The sequence below is a fragment of the Triticum aestivum genome, chromosome 5B, assembly GCF_018294505.1.
Source record: "Triticum aestivum cultivar Chinese Spring chromosome 5B, IWGSC CS RefSeq v2.1, whole genome shotgun sequence".
NCBI lineage: Eukaryota > Viridiplantae > Streptophyta > Magnoliopsida > Poales > Poaceae > Triticum > Triticum aestivum.
Window position 1 is genome coordinate 198,431,434 of NC_057807.1, and position 21,755 is coordinate 198,453,188.

Here is a 21,755-nt window from a genome sequence, read left to right on the forward strand (position 1 = left end):
CGCTAAGACCAGCAACTGGACACGAGGATGCAACCGCAAATTCAACAAAGCAAATACAGAAAAGATTATGCAAGGCTCAGATTGGTTCGGATGGGATGAACTAACCCTAATTTTTTTTGGCTTTTTCGTGGACTATAGGTATGAAGAACAGACTCGATCTAAACTACGAAAAACTGTAAAATCTCACCGAGCAACCTGGAAATCTGATACCACTTGATAGAGGCAAAGGTGTCCCGTCTTTCGATGAGATGATGGATATCGCTTTGGTGGAAGTCGACTTTGACGATCCGACTACGAACGTGCGAGGACGTCGCGCCTTAGCAATCGCTAAACCAACTCCGAGAGGTTATTGACCACGCCGGAGCACGATCAACCTGACCACAAGGGTCTGTTTCCTGCGAGCAAACGAAGAACAAGCAAGAAACTAAGATTGCAATCTGGATATTGCGAATATAAGATGAAAGCTTTATTGATCAAGGTGGGGTTCTGTGACGCCTTTGTCTGGTCGTTGAAAACAAACAAAGTACGTGAAGTTGCAGCTATGGCAAACTTTAATCTAAACAAAACCCAAAGTCTAAACGGTGCCCTAAGGGCTGTATATATGGAGGAAGAGAGGGGAATTTCGTGGCCCTTGGTGGAGGGGTCCGAAATCAACCCTATCTCTTGTTTCCCCACACATACGGACTCTAGAAATAGCCTATACTTATGTATTTCGAAATTACATGGGCCTGGCCCAATAAAAAGGTGACGCAGCACCTATAATAGCCTCGGGACGAAATTTATGAAGTGGCATCTTGTATATTTCGTCCAAGGCTTCATGCACCCATTATGGTGGCTTCAAAGTCCTGAAATCATCACTTGTAACTCCGTTCTTGTTCCCCTTGCGCATGGCATCATCTCCATGCTTGTTCTTGCTCCAATGTTCATCCTTCTCCAAGCTAGGCCCTTCATTTGTAAGCAAAACAAATGTATCCAATTTAGGCAGCATCATATTCTCATGAACATTAAAATCATTACCAAGAAACGAAAGTACCTGATAATTTAATTGGCGTGCGCGAGCTCTAATAATTGGTCCCGTATATGTAGCAGTAGGGGCTGTGGGTGTAACAATGGTATTGATGTCCTCATCAATGGATTGAACTTCGGGGCGACTGGCTCCATCGCATACACGTCCCTAAGTGCACGCTTCCGCTCCCTCTTGGGTATGTGGGTTGCGTATATCATATTTACCGTCCGCACTTGTGGGGGGAAACCCTTCTGTCCTCTACTGTTCGGCGGCCGGGTCTCTTCCTCGTCATCACTGTGCAGCCCCTTGTCATTGTTTTCGGCAATTAACTTGGCTGCCTGCTTAAATACCCAACAATCTCTGTTGGTGTGATTAGCTGGCTTTTCGGGGGTGCCATGTATCTGGCAAGAGCGGTCGAGTATTCGGTCCAAATTGGACGGACCTGGAGTAGTTCTTTTGAATGGCTTCTTCCGTTGACCGTGTTTAGAGCCTCTGAATCCGGCATTGACTGCCGTATCCTCATTGTTATCGCCGTTAATGCGGCGTTTGTTTTTGTTTCGACGCGACCTGCCATTGTGGTCCTTAGTATACGGACTGCCAGCATTTTTGCTGAGGTTGTTGCTGCGAGCTAGCCAGCTGTCCTCTCCCGCATAGAAGCGGGTCATGAGTGATGTGAGGGCTGCCATGGATTTCGGCTTTTCCTGTCCTAGGTGCCGAGCCAGCCACTCGTCACGGATGTTATGTTTGAAGGCTGCGAGAGCCTCTGCATCCGGATAGTCGACGATTTGATTTTTCTTTGTTAAGAATTGTGTCCAGAACTGTATGGCCGATTCGTCTGGCTGCTGAATTATGTGGCTTAGGTCATCGGCGTCTGGTGGTCGCACATATCTGCCCTGGAAGTTGTCGAGGAATGCGGCTTCCAGGTCCTCCCAACACCCAATTGACTCTGCTGGCAAGCTGTTAAGCCAATGCCGAGCTGGTCCTTTAAGCTTGAGTGGGAGATATTTGATGGCGTGGAGATCGTCGCCGCGGGCCATATGGATATGAAGGAGATAATCTTCGATCCAAACCGCGGGGTCTGTTGTGCCATCGTAGGATTCAATGTTCACGGGTTTAAACCCTTCAGGGATTTGATGATCCATTACTTCGTCTGTGAAGCATAGTGGGTGTGCGGCACCTCTATATTGAGCAATATCACGACGTAGCTCAAGAGAGCGTTGTCTGCTGTGTTCGGCCCGGCCGGAGTTGCTGTATCCGGCGCGACGGTAGTCTTCATGGGTCGTGGGGCGCCCACGTGATCCGTAGATAGATCTGGATTGTCTTTCCTTGTCCTCCAATATATCCCGCAAGTCCGGCGCATTCCCCCGTGGCTTCGTACTTTTCGAGCGGTGCCGGGGTACGGTCCTGATGGAGGGCCTAGATGCCTCTCTGTCGTGACCACGGGGTGGTCGGTCTGCCGTATTGTGCGCTGGTGATGAAGGTTTGTATGCTTCCTCCTCTATTCGGGGGAGCAACTTGCATTTTAGGTAGCTTTTGGAGGGGCGTTCGAGTTCATACTCTTCGGCCGCGAGGACCTCGGTCCATCTGTCGGCCAGCAGGTCTTGATCAGCTTGAAGCTGTTGCTGCTTTTTCTTTAGGCTGTTCGCCGTGGCCATTAGCCTGCGTTTAAAATACTCTTGTTCGACGGGATCCTCTGGCACGACAAATTTGTCGTCGTTGAGACTTGTCTCGTCTCCGGAGGGAGGCATGTAATTGTCATCCTCTATCTCCTCGTCTGCCGCTCTCTCTCGAGGGCTGGCTACTTCATCCTCCTGTGCTGAATCTTGCTGGAGGGGGTTGTCTTCGGCACTCTCTGGGATGTTATTATCTCCGGTGCCGGAATCTCCATTCTCATTGTGGCGGGATTTAGAGCGGCGCCGCTGACGTCGGCGCTTGGGCTGTTTCTTAGAAGAATCCGCCTCCGCTGCTTCTTCGCCGTCCCCATCCTTTGGGGTGTCCACCATGTATATATCGTATGATGAGGTGGTCTTCCAGTGCCCTGTAGGCGCTGGTTCTTGATCGTCTCTGGCATCGTCATCCATACCGTCGATGTCTTCGGAGTCATAGTCTAGCATGTCGGTTAAATCATCGACAGTGGCTACAAAGTGGGTGGTGGGTGGGCTTCGAATTTCTTTGTCGTCCGCATCCCAGCCGTCCTGACCGCAGTCCGGCTAGGGTTCTCCTGATAACGAGAGATGCTTTAGCGAATTTAGGATGTCGCCAAAGGGTGAGTGCTGGAAGATGTCCGCGGTGGTGAACTCCATGATCGGCGCCCAATCGGATTAGATTGGCAGGGGCGCAGGAGGTTCGGAGTCCGGCGCCTCGGAGTCACGAGCTTTATAAGGGACAAGGTCGGTATTCGGCTCCATCACCGTGGAAGTTGCGGCTCCCGAGGCGGTGTCCAGCCACCTGTCCTCGATCTGCGCGGTCGGCTCTGAACTATGAATCAGAGCGGACTTGTGTGCGGCCTCCAGGGTACTGTCCGACGGCAGAGCTAGATCATGCCAATCGTGACAGTGTGGCACGCTCGGCTGTGGCTCGACCCCATCGAAGATCAAGTCCCCGTGGATGTCAGCCGTGAAGTTTAGGCTTCCAAACCTGAACTGATGGCCAGGGGCATAGCTTTCGATCTGCTCCATATGGCCAAGTGAATTGGCCCGCAGTGCGAAGCCACCGAACACGAAGATCTGTCCCGGGAGAAAAGTCTCACCCTGGACGGAGTTGTTGTTGATTGAAGAAGCCATCAAGCCTATCGGTGACGATACAGAGGAACACTCAATGAAAGCACCAATGTCGGTGTCAAAACCGGCGGATCTCGGGTAGGGGGTCCCGAACTGTGCGTCTAGGTGGATGGTAACATGAGACAAGGGACACGATGTTTTTACCCAGGTTCGGGCCCTCTCGATGGAGGTAAAACCCTACTCGTGCTTGATTGATATTGATGATATGGGTAGTACAAGAGTGGATCTACCACGAGATCAAGGAGGCTAAACCCTAGAAGCTAGCCTATGGTATGATTGTTGTCATGGTTGTGTGTCCTACGGACTAAAACCCTCCGGTTTATATAGACCCGGAGAGGGCTAGGGTTACACAAAGTCGGTTACAATGGTAGGAGATCTACATATCCGTATCGCCAAGCTTGCCTTCCACGCCAAGGAAAGTCCCATCCGGACACGGGACAAAGTCTTCAATCTTGTATCTTCATAGTCTTGGAGTCCGGCTGATGATGATAGTCCGGCTGTCCGGACACCCCCTAGTCCAGGACTCCCTCAGGCACTATTTAAGATCACAAATGAGTTTGGATTTTGAATCTTTGGTTCAAAATGGCTCAAACTCATCTGGTTATAATTGCATTAGCCCAACTCACTCATTTTGCCATGTCACATGCATGCATCATATTGTTGCATATTGTTTTGTATTGATTGTGTTACCGGTGCTCTCTGCGGTAGGTTCTGCCCTGGAGGAATACCATGAGTACCCGAACGAAGAACAGTATCATAGTACGGACCTGCCAGGCAAGCAACCACCCATTTGATCATATCGATAAAATCCCATGTTCTCGTTCCTGCTCTCATTTGCTGCATTTAAGACAACCGTGTTTCAAACTGCTGTGTGCTATGGTAGTTGAACCCATTTCCTCTGCATTACCTGTCATTGCCACAGTAAGTAGATGAAACCCACTAGCATGTGTAGGAGTTGATTGAGCCATTTATGTGTTTCCTACCTTGCTATGCCTGCTATGCTTAGAGTCATGTCAGGTATGGTTCATCTGGGTGATGGTCTAGAGTGAAATGATCATGTCGGTAATGAGAGTGATGTGTTGAACACGATTTGGTAAAGGTATCGATGAGAGGCCATGTAGGAGTACATGGTGGGTTGTTTCATTGGAATTGTCCTTAAGCACTGAGATATGTATGTGTGATTTAAGATTCAGCTAATACCATGCATTGCGCCCGAAACCAATGGACCCTCACGGCTTCTTAACCACCCATGTCCTCTGTCTAGGAGTTGCAAGTAGTTTCTGGTGTTTGTAGCATACTGGAGGCCATGGGCAGCGCTGACCCTCGGGGTGGGCTGTGATGCGGTAGGTGTTTCAGTCCTACTACTTCAGTATGTTGATAGTTGGACCCAGAACCTTGATATGATGTTGTTGAGTGTCTATGCAATCTTTTGCGAAGTGTTTCAAACTCCTTTTTGAGCATTTACAGTCGTTATGCTGTCCAATTTCTGCTAGAAATTCTAATGCCTTTGCATTATTTGGTGTTTCAGATGTCTTCTCGCACTACTCACCAGGTGGTACGATTGACCCGGTGAATTGACGTGCCCGGCCACACGGCCATGTTAGTCCGAGTGATGACTGAGACAGGCTACAGATGGTATCCTGAATATACCGTCAAAGAGCAGTTTTGCGACTTTAATCAGAGTCAGTTTATCTGCACCGTGAGGATCTTCCCTTCTTATTCCGGAGCTACCGAGCCTTTGCACTGGTCCTATGGGCTTGGTATTACTGTGGAGATGTCCGTGCAGGATGCTGCCTACTCTATGATCTCCATCATTCGACGGGTATGAATCACTTTAGGATACCGAGTTCCGCTATCTGCCGGTGGCACACGCTAGCTAGGAGGGCTATTACACTAGGCTATATGCCGATGCTTCTCATGAGGAGCCACGCCTCCGCACCACCACTGAGATGTTGGAGGAGAGAGACTGAGAGAACCGTGCCTTATGCATGGAGTTGTACAACACCCGCACGGACCACTGGGCTACCCTGACACGGCTCGCACCTGCCGTGTAGACCGGTTACCTGGATATGCCGGATTTGTACACCGTCCACACACATCTGCCAGCTCGCATGGATTATCCAGATGTTGGAGGGATCACTCCTCCATGTGGGCGCCGTCTTCCACCCTTCGTGGGGCCAAGGCCTCATCCGAGTCCATATGGTCCACAGGCCCGACGTGACCGTGAGTTTCCGGATCCTCACGTCCCGCTTCCAGGCTATGCGGAGGATCTCTATGAGGACTACTACGGAGCCGGAGACGACTGAGCTGGACCACGACACTAGTAGTATGTAGTAGTTGTATTTCCACAGTCCTGCGTGTCTTGTGGAATATGACTTAGTGTGTACTGGATTCTAGAGGTGTAGAAAAATAATGTATAGGAGCTTGGAATGCCTCCGATGAGATGTAATCTTCCTTTCACTGCAGTTGTACTTCAGTTTGGTTTTGTACTAAACCGTGTATGGTGTGTACGACCGATGGTATAAATATGGCAGTTTCTGTATTACCATGTCGTACGGATGAACATCTTACATTCCGAGTCATCCATTACATTTTTCACTTCTATGTCAGAATTTTGTCATCCTTGTCTAAACCATTGTTTTGATTTCCTACGATGGTCAACACCAGAAACAACCCTGCTACCCCGGAGCAGGCTGAAGGCAGTGGGGCTAGAGATGCGAATCTTCCTAATCCTCCTTCTTTGGCTAAGGTCATGTGATAAGTCTCCGTCGTATCTACTTTTCCAAACAATTTTGCCCTTGTTTTGAACTCTAACTTGCATGATTTGAATGGAACTAACCCGGACTGACGTTGTTTTCAGCAGAACTGCCAGGGTGTTATTTTTGTGCAGAAATAAAAGTTCTCGGAATGACATGAAAATCCACGGAGAAACTTTTTAGAATTAATAAAAAATACTGGCGAAAGAATCAGCGTTAGGGGGCCCACACCCTGTCCACGAGGGTGGGCCCCCTGGACGTCCACCGATCTCAACTCCAACTCCATATATTTGCTTTCGCAGAGAAAAAATCGGAGAGAAAGTTTCATCACGTTTTACGATATGGAGCCGCCGCCAAGCCCTAATCTCTCTCGGGAGGGCTGATCTGGAGTCCGTTCGGGGCTCCAGAGAGGGGGAATCGTCGCTGTCATCATCATCAACCATCCTCCATCACCAATTTCATGATGCTCACCGCCGTGCGTGAGTAATTCCACCGTAGGTGATGAGGACATCAATACAATTGTTACACCCACAGCCCTTGCTGCTATACATACTGGACCAATTACTAGAGCTCGTGCACGCCAACTAAATTACCAGGTACTTTCGTTTCTTGGTAATGATTCTAATGTTCATGAGAATATGATGCTGCCTAAATTGGATACATTTGTTTTGCTTACAAATGAAGGGCCTAGCTTGGAGAAGGATGAACATTGGAGCAAGAACAAGAATGGAGTTACAAGTGATGATTTCAGGACTTTGAAGCCACCATAATGGGTGCATGAAGCCTTGGACGAAATATACAAGATGCCACTTCATAAATTTCGTCCCGAAGCTATTTTAGGTGCTGCGTCACCTTATTATTGGGCCAGGCCCATGTAATTTCGAAATACATAAGTATAGGCTATTTTTAGAGTCCGTATGTGTGGGGAAACAAGAGATAGGGTTGATTTCGGACCCCTCCACCAAGGGCCACGAAATTCCCCCCTCTTCCTCCATATATACAGCCCTTAGGGCATCGTTTAGACTTTGGGTTTTGTTTAGATTAAAAGTTCGCCATAGCTGCAACTTCGCGTACTTCGTTTGTGTTCAACGACCAGACAAAGGCGTCACAGGACCCCACCTTGATCAATAAAGCTTTCATCTTATATTCGCAATATCCAGATTGCAATCTTAGTTTCTTGCTTGTTCTTCGTTTACTCGCAGGAAACAGACCCTCGTGGTCAGGTTGATCGTGCTCCGGCGTGGTCAATAACCTCTCGGAGTTGGTTTAGCGATTGCTAAGGCGCGACGTCCTCGCACGTTCGTAGTCGGATCGTCAAAGTCGACTGCCACCAAAGCGATATCCACCATCTCATCGAAAGACGGGACACCTTTGCCTCTATCAAGTGGTATCAGTTTTCAGGTTGATCGGTGAGAATTTCCAGTTTTTCCTAGATTAGTTTATTTTCTTACCTATTGTCCAAGAAAAGGCCACAAAACAAAAGTTAGATCTATTCATCCTTTGTCCTAGCCAGACTGAGCCTTTGCAATTTTCTTTTCATTGTTTGCATTATTGAATTATCGGTTGCATCGCCGTGTCGAGTTGCTGGTCTTGGTGTCTAGTTCCTTTAGAGTTTCAAGTTCTGTTCACATTAGTCACGCAGCCGCTGCATCATTATCCCATCCGCTGTCCACCATCCCATCCACCAATTTCCACCATGTGCTACGCACTGTTTATTGTCATAATCATAGTTGAGGTCACTCACATCTTCGCCTGATCGAATCTGCATCTTATCTAGTTTGTCTTGGAAAGAGGGAGAAAAAGAAGATAAAGAAAAAAAAAGAAAAAAAAAGAGTCGGGTAGCCACGCTCCGTTTAGGCCCAAAATTTTTCGAAAACGCATTTTTCGAAAAAAATTCTGGCTATCCTATTTTTAGGTGTTTCTGAGTGTTTTGAGACAGGTGCCATTATAGGAAGTTTTTTTTGACCCGTTTCCAGTTTTTGGGTCCGGGCAGTCAAAATAAAAAAATTGGTCGAAAAAATTTCGTGCCCATCCTGTCAGTTTGAGCTAAGAAGAGTTTTGAGACACTCGCCATTATAGTGATTTTTCGCAAAAAAAAAGCAGCGCAAAAAAAAAGAGCGCAAAAGAAAGAAGAGTGAAAAAAAAATTTCAGAGTGTGCTTTTCCCTTGTTTACGTGCCGCGCCGTGATTTTGTTGGTGTTCTAGGCTCGCGTCTCTAGCACAGTCTAGCCTAGGACCAGCACAGTACCGTCGTTGAGCGTTTATTCAACTTTGCATCTCTGAATTGATTATTGCTGACCTTTTTTTGCTACCATACTATAAGCCTTTCCAGCTCCACATACATCTACGTCGTGTGTTTGACTCTCCCTGGTAATCGCTCTATCCAAGCTTTGAGAGTTTTTGACTACAACGGTTGCCGATCACCGCCTGCTGCTGGGTAAGAACTGGTAAGAATTTGAGATTTGCTTGACGGATTTGTGATACACCACCACCACTTCTTAGTAGTCTGTAGGATCATATTCTTGTGTGTTTCTATTGCTGCTAACCATGCCAGGATCACAAGCCGACGAGATTGACTGGGAGAACTTATCGAACAAGGAGCTTCATGATAAGTTTCAGCAAATGATGACTGAACAGGTACAAGATGTGCTGAACAATTTTGAAGAGGCCATGGAGAAGATCACTGGCCTTGAGAAGACGTTCGAAACAAAGCTCGATAACAGATTTAATGAACTGCTTGCGCGTCTTCCACCACCGGCTGCACCTGTCGCACCTCTGCAACAACAACAACTACGCCCCCTTCCGAATCAGTATGGACGAGCACAGCGTGTTCCTATTGTGCCAGGACAAAATTCTGGTGCCGCTGTTACTGCTGTTGGTGTTTCTTTGGCTCCTGCTACTGCTCCTGCTGGTACCCAGGAGGATGATGAGTATGCGGGCGATTATGAGGATGAGGTTGATCAAAATCAGATCTACGAGCAGCCACCAGCACCACCACCAGCAGGTCGACCTCAGGTATATATTCGTAATGGTAGGCCTGCACCACCACCTCAGGTACGAGATGATGTCCATATTCCTAAACTGAAATTGAATATTCCACCATTTGAGGGTAGATATGTTCCTGATATATATCTTACTTGGGAGTTAGAAACTGAACAACGATTTACATGTTTACAATATCCTGAGGAGAGACGAGTTGCTGCTGCTGTTTGTGCTTTCACTAGTTTTGCATGTGTATGGTGGTCTGAACATTGTAGATTATATCCTATTCCAACTACTTGGGCTGCTTTGAAAACTGCTATGCGTACGCGTTGGGTTCCACCATATTATCAACGTGAATTGCTTCAAAAATTGCAGCGTTTAAGACAAGGAAAAAATTCTGTAGAAGAATATTATCAGGAATTACAAACTGGCATGATTAGATGTGGTATTGTTGAGGAGAATGAAGCTATGCTTGCACGTTTTCTAGGTGGATTAAATAGAGAGATTCAGACCATTCTAGACTATAAGGAGTATACTAATATCACTCGTTTATTCCATCTTGCTTGTAAAGCTGAACGTGAAGTGCAGGATCGACAAGCATTGGGGCGAACTAACTTTTCTGCAGGCCGACCTTCATCATGGACACCACGTGCATCTTCTACTTCAACTGCACCAGCACCTCCATCCGGTGCCACCTCCAGCCGTGATACAAGAAAACAGGCACAACCACCATTATCTGCCAAGAGCGCACCTGCGGGGCCTGCACAGCGTTCTTCTTCTTCCACGGCATCAACAGGGCACACAAGTGATATTATTTGTCGTCGTTGTAAGGGAGGAGGTCATTATGCGAGAGAATGCAAATCTCCGCGTGTGATGATTGCTACCGCGGATGGTGGATATGAGTCTGCTAGTGACTATGATGAGGAGACTTTGGCTCTTATTACACATGAAGAACATGGTGGAGATGATTCTGATCATGAGACGCAATACATGGCTCCTGAAGACGCTGACAGGTATGAATGTTTAGTTGCTCAACGTGTTTTGAGTGTGCAGGTCACACAAGCTGAGCAAAATCAGAGGCACAATTTGTTCCATACCAAGGGAGTTGTGAAGGAACGTTCTGTGCGCGTCATCATAGACGGAGGGAGCTGCAACAACTTGGCTAGCATGGAGATGGTGGAGAAGCTTTCTCTCACCACAAGACCACATCCACATCCTTACTACATCCAATGGTTCAACAACAGCGGCAAGGTTAAGGTAACACGTACTGTTCGTGTGCATTTTAGTATCTCTACATATGCTGATTATGTTGATTGTGATGTGGTACCTATGCAAGCATGTTCCTTATTACTTGGTAGACCATGGCAATTTGATAAAAATTCTGTACACCATGGTAGAAATAATCACTATACTCTTGTTCATAAGGATAAAAATATTACTTTGCTTCCTATGACTCCTGATTCCATTTTGAAAGATGATATTAATAGAGCTAATAAAGCACAACAGGAGAAGAATAAGAGTGAAAATCAGATTGTGGCAAAAGAATTTGAGCAACAAATGAAGCCTAATAATAAGCCATCTAGTGTTGCTTCTGAAATTAAATTGAAAAGTGCATGTTTATTTGCCACCAAATCTGATATTGATGAGCTAGATTTCAGCAAATCTGTTTGCTATGCTTTTGTGTGCAAAGAGGCATTATTTTCATTCGAGGACGTGCCTTCCTCTTTGCCTCCTGCTGTCACTAACATTTTGCAGGAGTTTGCTGACGTTTTTCCACAAGACGTGCCACCGGGATTACCGCCTATTCGAGGGATTGAGCATCAGATTGACTTAATTCCCGGTGCTTCACTGCCAAACCGTGCACCATACCGTACCAATCCAGAGGAGACGAAGGAGATTATGCGTCAAGTACAAGAGCTTCTCGACAAAGGTTATATACGCGAATCCCTTAGTCCTTGTGCTGTTCCTATTATTCTAGTGCCGAAAAAGGATGGTACATCACGTATGTGTGTTGATTGTAGAGGCATTAATAATATTACTATTCGTTATCGTCATCCTATTCCTAGGCTAGATGATATGCTTGATGAATTGAGTGGCTCTACAATATTCTCCAAAGTTGATTTGCGTAGTGGCTACCATCAAATTCGTATGAAATTGGGAGATGAATGGAAAACAGCATTTAAAACTAAGTTTGGATTATATGAGTGGTTAGTCATGCCTTTTGGGTTAACTAATGCACCTAGTACTTTCATGAGATTAATGAACGAAGTTTTACGTGCTTTCATTGGACGATTTGTGGTGGTTTACTTTGATGACATATTGATTTATAGCAGATCTTTGGAGGAACATTTGGAACATTTACGTGCTGTTTTTATTGCACTACGTGATGCACGTTTGTTTGGTAACCTTGGGAAGTGCACCTTTTGCACCGACCGAGTATCTTTTCTTGGCTATGTTGTTACTCCACAGGGAATTGAAGTTGATAAAGCCAAGATTGAAGCTATTGAGAGTTGGCCGCAGCCCAAAACGGTCACACAAGTGAGGAGTTTTCTTGGCCTCGCTGGATTCTATAGGCGTTTTGTGAGAGATTTCAGCACCATTGCTGCACCTCTCAATGAGCTTACAAAGAAAGATGTGCCTTTTCTTTGGGGTACCGCACAGGAAGAAGCCTTCACGGTATTGAAAGATAAGTTGACACATGCTCCTTTACTCCAACTTCCTGATTTTAATAAGATTTTTGAGCTTGAATGTGATGCTAGTGGAATTGGATTAGGAGGTGTGTTATTACAAGATGGCAAACCTGTTGCATCCTTTTCTGAAAAATTGAGTGGGCCTAGTCTGAATTATTCTACTTATGATAAAGAATTATATGCTCTTGTTCGGACTTTAGAAACATGGCAACATTATTTATGGCCCAAAGAATTTGTTATACATTCTGATCATGAATCTTTGAAACATATTAAAAGTCAAGCTAAGCTGAATCATAGACATGCTAAATGGGTTGAATTCATTGAGACTTTCCCTTATGTCATTAAACACAAGAAGGGAAAAGAAAATGTTATTGCTGATGCATTGTCTCGTCGCTATACTATGCTTTCACAACTTGACTTCAAAATATTTGGTTTGGAGACCATCAAAGATCAATATGTGCATGATGCTGATTTTAAAGATGTAATGCAGAATTGTAAAGAAGGAAGAATGTGGAACAAGTTTGTTGTTAACGATGGATTTGTGTTTCGTGCTAACAAGCTATGCATTCCAGCTAGCTCCGTTCGTCTTTTGTTGTTGCAGGAGGCGCATGGAGGAGGATTAATGGGACACTTTGGCGTGAAGAAGACGGAGGACGTACTTGCTACACATTTCTTTTGGCCAAAGATGAGACGGGATGTTGAGCGTTTTATTGCTCGCTGCACTACATGTCAAAAAGCTAAGTCACGACTCAATCCTCATGGTTTATATATGCCTTTGCCTGTACCTAGTGTTCCTTGGGAGGATATATCTATGGACTTTGTTTTAGGTTTACCTCGAACAAAGAAGGGGAGGGATAGCATATTTGTTGTCGTGGATAGATTCTCGAAAATGGCACACTTTATACCATGTCATAAAAGCGATGATGCTGTTAATGTTGCTGATTTGTTCTTTTGTGAAATTATTCGCTTGCATGGTGTGCCAAATACTATTGTTTCAGATCGTGATACTAAATTTCTTAGCCACTTTTGGAGATGTTTATGGGCTAAGTTGGGGACTAAACTGCTTTTTAGTACTACTTGTCACCCCCAAACTGATGGACAAACTGAAGTAGTCAATAGAACGTTGTCTACTATGCTTAGGGCTGTTTTGAAGAATAATAAGAAAATGTGGGAGGAATGCTTGCCTCATATTGAATTTGCTTATAATCGTTCATTGCATTCTACTACTAAGATGTGCCCTTTTGAAGTTGTGTATGGTTTCCTACCTCGTGCACCTATTGATTTGTTGCCTCTTCCATCTTCGGAGAAGGTTAATTTTGATGCTAAACAACGTGCTGAATTGATTTTAAAAATGCATGAGTTAACTAAGGAAAACATTGAGCGCATGAATGCTAAATATAAACTTGCTGGAGATAAGGGTAGAAAACATGTTGTGTTTGCACCTGGAGATCTTGTTTGGTTACATTTGCGTAAGGATAGATTTCCTGATTTGCGCAAATCAAAGTTAATGCCACGTGCTGATGGTCCCTTTAAGGTGTTAGAGAAAATAAATGATAATGCATATAAACTTGAGCTGCCTGCAGATTTTGGGGTTAGTCCCACTTTTAACATTGCAGATTTGAAGCCTTATTTGGGTGAGGAAGATGAACTTCCGTCGAGGACGACTTCATTTCAAGAAGGGGAGGATGATGAGGACATCAATACAATTGTTACACCCACAGCCCCTGCTGCTATACATACTGGACCAATTACTAGAGCTCGTGCACGCCAACTAAATTACCAGGTACTTTCGTTTCTTGGTAATGATTCTAATGTTCATGAGAATATGATGCTGCCTAAATTGGATACATTTGTTTTGCTTACAAATGAAGGGCCTAGCTTGGAGAAGGATGAACATTGGTGCAAGAACAAGAATGGAGTTACAAGTGATGATTTCAGGACTTTGAAGCCACCATAATGGGTGCATGAAGCCTTGGACGAAATATACAAGATGCCACTTCATAAATTTCGTCCCGAGGCTATTTTAGGTGCTGCGTCACCTTATTATTGGGCCAGGCCCATGTAATTTCGAAATACATAAGTATAGGCTATTTTTAGAGTCCGTATGTGTGGGGAAACAAGAGATAGGGTTGATTTCAGACCCCTCCACCAAGGGCCACGAAATTCCCCCCTCTTCCTCCATATATACAGCCCTTAGGGCATTGTTTAGACTTTGGGTTTTGTTTAGATTAAAAGTTCGCCATAGCTGCAACTTCGCGTACTTCGTTTGTGTTCAACGACCAGACAAAGGCGTCACAGGACCCCACCTTGATCAATAAAGCTTTCATCTTATATTCGTAATATCCAGATTGCAATCTTAGTTTCTTGCTTGTTCTTCGTTTGCTCGCAGGAAACAGACCCTCGTGGTCAGGTTGATCGTGCTCCGGCGTGGTCAATAACCTCTCGGAGTTGGTTTAGCGATTGCTAAGGCGCGACGTCCTCGCACGTTCGTAGTCGGATCGTCAAAGTCGACTGCGACCAAAGCGATATCCACCATCTCATCGAAAGACGGGACACCTTTGCCTCTATCAGTAGGCTTGCTGGATGGTGATGGGTTGGATGAGATTTACCATGTAATCAAGTTAGTTTTGTTAGGGTTTGATCCCTAGTATCCACTATGTTCTGAGATTGATGTTGGTATGACTTTGCTCTGCTTAATGCTTGTCACTAGGGCCCAAGTGCCACAATTTCAGATCTGAACCTATTATGTTTTCATGAATATATGCGAGTTCTTGATCCTATCTTGCAAGTCTATAGTCACCTATTATGTGTTATGATCCGACAACCCCGAAGTGACAATAACTGGGATACTTCTCGATGATGACCGTAGTTTGAGGAGTTCATGTATTCACTATGTGTTAATGCTTTGGTTCGGTACTCTATTAAAAGGATGCCTTAATATCCCTTAGTTTCCATTAGGACCCCGCTGCCACGGGAGGGTAGGACAAAAGATGCCATGCAAGTTATTTTCCATAAGCACGTATGACTATATTCGGAATATATGCCTACATTACATTGATGAATTGGAGCTAGTTCTGTGTCACCTAACTATTACATGAGGAATCGCATCCGACATAATCATCCATCACTGATCCAATGCCTACGAGCTTTTCACATATTGTGCTTTGCTTATTTACTTTACCGTTGCTACTGTTACAATTACTACAAAACTGCTGCCGTTACTTTTGCTACTGTTACCATTACTTCCATACTACTTTGCTACTAAATACTTTGCTGCAGATACTAAGTTATCCAGGTGTGGTTGAATTGACAACTCAACTGCTAATACTTGAGAATATTCTTTGGCTCCCCTTGTGTCGAATCAATAAATTTGGGTTGAATACTCTACCCTCGAAAACATTTGCGATCCCATATACTTGTGGGTTATCAAGACTATTTTCTGGCGCCGTTGCCGGGGAGCATAGCTCTATTCTTTGAGTCGCTTGGGATTTATATCTGCTGGTCACTATGAGGAACTTGAAAGACGAAAGAACTAAGATTTATCCCTCAACTACGAGGGGAGGTAAGGAACTGCCATCTAGCTCTGCACTTGATTCTCCTTCTGTTATGAGTAAGCTTGCGACACCTAAACCTGCTTCTGCTATTAATTCTGATATGTCGCATGTTATTCATGATGTCACTTCTACTATGCATGATACTTATGATGAAACTACTTTTGTGCTTGATACTACTGTTCCATTAGGTGAATATCTTGATGAACAACTTGCTAGGGTTAGAGAGAATGAAATTATTGAAAATGAAATTTTTGAAGATAGTGATGATGAAGGTTCTCCCCCTAAGTATGAATTGCATGTTGTTCCTGAGGGTTATGTTATGGATGAAGAAACTGCTAGACATTTTCTTGCTTACAATGATAGATCCGATCTTAAGAAGTTATTAGCTAAACTGAAACAAAAAACTCTGAATGCCAGAATGAAATATGACCCTGCTTTTGCTACTTCACCTATCTTTGTTACTGATAAGGATTATGAATTCTCTGTCGATCCTGAGATAATTACTTTGGTTGAATCTGATCCTTTTTATGGCTATGAATCTGAAACCATTGTGGCACATCTTACTAAGTTAAATGATATAGCCACCCTGTTCACTAATGATGAGAAATCTCGCTACTATTATATCGTTAAGATATTTCCATTCTCATTAAAGGGTGATGCTAAAACTTGGTTTAATTCTCTTGATCCTGGTTGTGTGCGTAGTCCCTAGGATATGATTTATTACTTCTCTGCTAAATATTTCCCTGCTCATAAGAAACAAGCTGCCTGTGGGAAATATATAATTTTGTGCAAATTGAAGAAGAGAGTCTCCCACAAGCTTGGGGGAGGCTTCTCCGGTTACTTAATGCTTTGCCTGATCATCCTCTTAAGAAAAATGAAATACTTGATATCTTTTATAATGGACAAACCGATGCTTCCAAGGACCACTTGGATAGTTGTGCTGGTTGTGTTTTCAGGGAAAGAACAGTCGATCAAGCTGAATTGCTATTGAATAATGTGTTGACTAATGAAAATAATTGGACACTTCCTGAGCCCATTCCTGAGCCAACCCCTAAACCAACTCCGAAGAACAGGGGTGTTTTATTTCTCAGTCCTAAAGATATGCAAGAGGCCAAAAAATTTATGAAAGAAAAAGGTATTAAAGCTGAAGATGTTAAGAATTCACCTCCTGTTGAAGAAATACATGGTCTTAATATACCACCTATTGAAGAAACACATGGTCTTGATAACCCGACACAGGTAGTAAAGGTAAATTCTCTCTATAGATATGATAGAGTTGAAATCCCGTCTACTAAGTTTGCTAGCCAACGTTTGGATGAATTTGATGACTTTATGGCTAGACAAGAAAACTTCAATGCTTATTGATGCGGAGCATCCTACGGTCATCACCATGTCAAGAGTCCGTTTGGCAAGTGACACGTGCGACGTCTACTTCTCATACATAAAGGTGAATCTTCTCCTTTACACGTGCTCACTTGACCCCTTCGAGGATGGTATACTACTTGACACTTCTCCCGTGTGCATGCATAGGTATTGTCGGAGCTTCACGGATGTTGAGGAGTGATAGAGGCAAAGGTGTCCCGTCTTTCGATGAGATGATGGATATCGCATTGGTGGAAGTCGACTTTGACGATCCGACTACGAACGTGCGAGGATGTCGCGCCTTAGCAATCGCTAAACCAACTCCGAGAGGTTATTGACCACGCCGGAGCATGATCAACCTGACCACGAGGGTCTGTTTCCTGCGAGCAAACGAAGAACAAGCAAGAAACTAAGATTGCAATCTGGATATTGCGAATATAAGCTGAAAGCTTTATTGATCAAGGTGGGGTTCTGTGATGCCTTTGTCTGGTCGTTGAACACAAACGAAGTACGCGAAGTTGCAGCTATGGCGAACTTTTAATCTAAACAAAACCCAAAGTCTAAACGGTGCCCTAAGGGCTGTATATATGCAGGAAGAGAGGGGAATTTCGTGGCCCTTGGTGGAGCGGTCCGAAATCAACCCTATCTCTTGTTTCCCCACACATACGGACTCTAAAAATAGCCTATACTTATGTATTTCGAAATTACATGGGCCTGGCCCAATAAAAAGGTGACGCAGCACCTATAATGATAGAGGCAAAGGTGTCCCGTCTTTCGATGAGATGGTGGATTTCTCTTTGGTGGAAGTCGACTTTGACGATCCGACTACGAACGTGCGAGGACGTCGCGCCTTAGCAATCGCTAAACCAACTCCGAGAGGTTATTAACCACACCGGCGCACGATCAACCTGACCACGAGGGTCTGTTTCCTGCGAGCAAACGAAGAACAAGCAAGAAACTAAGATTGCAATCTGGATATTGCGAATATAAGATGAAAGCTTTATTGATCAAGGTGGGGTTCTGTGACGCCTTTGTCTGATCGTTGAACACAAACGAAGTACGCGAAGTTGCAGCTATGGCGAACTTTAATCTAAACAAAACCCGAAGTCTAAACGGTGCCCTAAGGGCTGTATATATGGAGGAAGAGAGGGGGAATTTCGTGGCCCTTGGTGGAGGGGTCCGAAATCAACCCTATCTCTTGTTTCCCCACACATACGGACTCTAAAAATAGCCTATACTTATGTATTTCGAAATTACATGGGCCTGGCCCAATAAAAAGGTGACGCAGCACTTATAATAGCCTCGGGACGAAATTTATGAAGTGGCATCTTGTATATTTCGTCCATGGCTTCATGCACCCATTATGGTGGCTTCAAAGTCCTGAAATCATCACTTGTAACTCCGTTCTTGTTCCCCTTGCGCATGGCATCATCTCCATGCTTGTTCTTGCTCCAATGTTCATCCTTCTCCAAGCTAGGCCCTTCATTTGTAAGCAAAACAAATGTATCCAATTTAGGCAGCATCTTATTCTCATGAACATTAGAATCATTACCAAGAAACGAAAGTACCTGATAATTTAATTGGCGTGCGTGAGCTCTAGTAATTGGTCCCGTATATGTAGCAGTAGGGGCTGTGGGTGTAACAATAGTATTGATGTCCTCATCATATAATAGCCTCGGGACGAAATTTATGAAGTGGCATCTTGTATATTTCGTCCAAGGCTTCATGCACCCATTATGGTGGCTTCAAAGTCCTGAAATCATCACTTGTAACTCCGTTCTTGTTCCCCTTGCGCATGGCATCATCTCCATGCTTGTTCTTGCTCCAATGTTCATCCTTCTCCAAGCTAGGCCCTTCATTTTTAAGCAAAACAAATGTATCCAATTTAGGCAGCATCATATTCTCATGAACATTAGAATCATTACCAAGAAACGGAAGTACCTGATAATTTAATTGGCGTGCGCGAGCTCTAGTAATTGGTCCCGTATATGTAGCAGTAGGGGCTGTGGGTGTAACAATAGTATTGATGTCCTCATCGTCCTCCCCTTCTTGAAATCAAGTCGTCCTCGACGGAAGCTCATCTTCCTCACCCAAATAAGGCTTCAAATCTGCAATGTTAAAAGTGGGACTAACCCCAAAATCTGCAGGCAGCTCAAGTTTATATGCATTATCATTTATTTTCTCTAACACCTTAAAGGGACCATCAGCACGTGGCATTAGCTTTGATTTGCGCAAATCAGGAAATCTATCCTTACGCAAATGTAACCAAACAAGATCTCCAGGTGCAAACACAACATGTTTTCTACCCTTATCTCCAGCAAGTTTATATTTAGCATTCATACGCTCAATGTTTTCCTTAGTTAACTCATGCATTTTTAAAATCAATTCAGCATGTTGTTTAGCATCAAAATTAACCTTCTCCGAAGATGGAAGAGGCAACAAATCAATAGGTGCACGAGGTAGGAAACCATACACAACTTCAAAAGGGCACATCTTAGTAGTAGAATGCAATGAACGATTATAAGCAAATTCAATATGAGGCAAGCATTCCTCCCACATTTTCTTATTATTCTTCAAAACAGCCCTAAGCATAGTAGACAATGTTCTATTGACTACTTCAGTTTGTCCATCAGTTTGGGGGTGACAAGTAGTACTAAAAAGCAGTTTAGTCCCCAACTTAGCCCATAAAAATCTCCAAAAGTGGCTAAGAAATTTAGTATCACGATCTGAAACAATAGTATTTGGCACACCATGCAAGCGAATAATTTCACGAAAGAACAAATCAGCAACATTAACAGCATCATCGCTTTTATGACATGGTATAAAGTGTGCCATTTTCGAGAATCTATCCACGACAACAAATATGCTATCCCTCCCCTTCTTTGTTCGAGGTAAACCTAAAACAAAGTCCATAGATATATCCTCCCAAGGAACACTAGGTACAGGCAAAGGCATATATAAACCATGAGGATTGAGTCGTGACTTAGCTTTTTGACATGTAGTGCAGCGAGCAATAAAACGCTCAACATCCCGTCTCATCTTTGGCCAAAAGAAATGTGTAGAAAGTACGCCCTCCATCTTCTTCACGCCAAAGTGTCCCATTAATCCTCCTCCATGCGCCTCCTGCAACAACAAAAGACGAATGGAGCTAGCTGGAATGCATAGCTTGTTAGCACGAAACACAAATCCATCGTTAACGACAAACTTGTTCCACATTCTTCCTTCTTTACAATTCTGCATTACATCTTTAAAATCATCATCATGCACATATTGATCTTTGATGGTCTCCAAACCAAATATTTTGAAGTTAAGTTGTGAAAGCATAGTATAGCGACGAGACAATGCATCAGCAATAACATTTTCTTTTCCCTTCTTGTGTTTAATGACATAAGGGAAAGTCTCAATAAATTCAACCCATTTAGCATGTCTACGGTTCAGTTTAGCTTGACTTTTAATATGTTTCAAAGATTCATGATCAGAATGTATAACAAATTCTTTGGGCCATAAATAATGTTGCCATGTTTCTAAAGTCCGAACAAGAGCATATAATTCTTTATCGTAAGTAGAATAATTCAGACTAGGCCCACTCAATTTTTCAGAAAAGTATGCAACAGGTTTGCCATCTTGTAATAACACACCTCCTAATCCAATTCCACTAGCATCACATTCAAGCTCAAAAGTCTTATTAAAATCAGGAAGTTGGAGTAAAGGAGCATGTGTCAACTTATCTTTCAATACCGAGAAGGCTTCTTCCTGTGCGGTACCCCAAAGAAAAGGCACATCTTTCTTTGTAAGCTCATTGAGAGGTGCAACAATGGTGCTGAAATCTCTCACAAAACGCCTATAGAATCCAGCAAGGCCAAGAAAACTCCTCACTTGTGTGACCGTTTTGGGCTGCGGCCAACTCTCAATAGCTTCAATCTTGGCTTTATCAACTTCAATTCCCTGTGGAGTAACAACATAGCCAAGAAAAGATACTCGGTCGGTGCAAAAGGTGCACTTCCCAAGGTTACCAAACAAACGTGCATCACGTAGAGCAATAAAAAAAGCACGTAAATGTTCCAAATGTTCTTCCAAAAATCTGCTATAAATCAATATATCATCAAAATAGACTACCACAAATCGTCCAATGAAAGCACGTAAAACTTCGTTCATTAGTCTCATGAAAGTACTAGGCGCATTAGTTAACCCAAAAGGCATGACTAACCACTCATATAATCCAAACTTAGTTTTAAATGTTGTTTTCCATTCATCCCCCAATTTCATACGAATTTGATGGTATCCACTACGCAAATCAACTTTGGAGAATATTGTAGAGCCACTCAATTCATCAAGCATATCATCTAGCCTAGGAATAGGATGACGATAACGAATAGTAATATTATTAATGCCTCTACAATCAACACACATACGCGATGTACCATCCTTTTTCGGCACTAGAATAATAGGAACAGCACAAGGACTAAGGGATTCGCGTATATAACCTTTGTCGAGAAGCTCTTGTACTTGACGCATAATCTCCTTCGTCTCCTCTGGATTGGTACGGTATGGCGCACGGTTTGGCAGTGAAGCACCGGGAATTAAGTCAATCTGATGCTCAATCCCTCGAATAGACGGTAATCCCG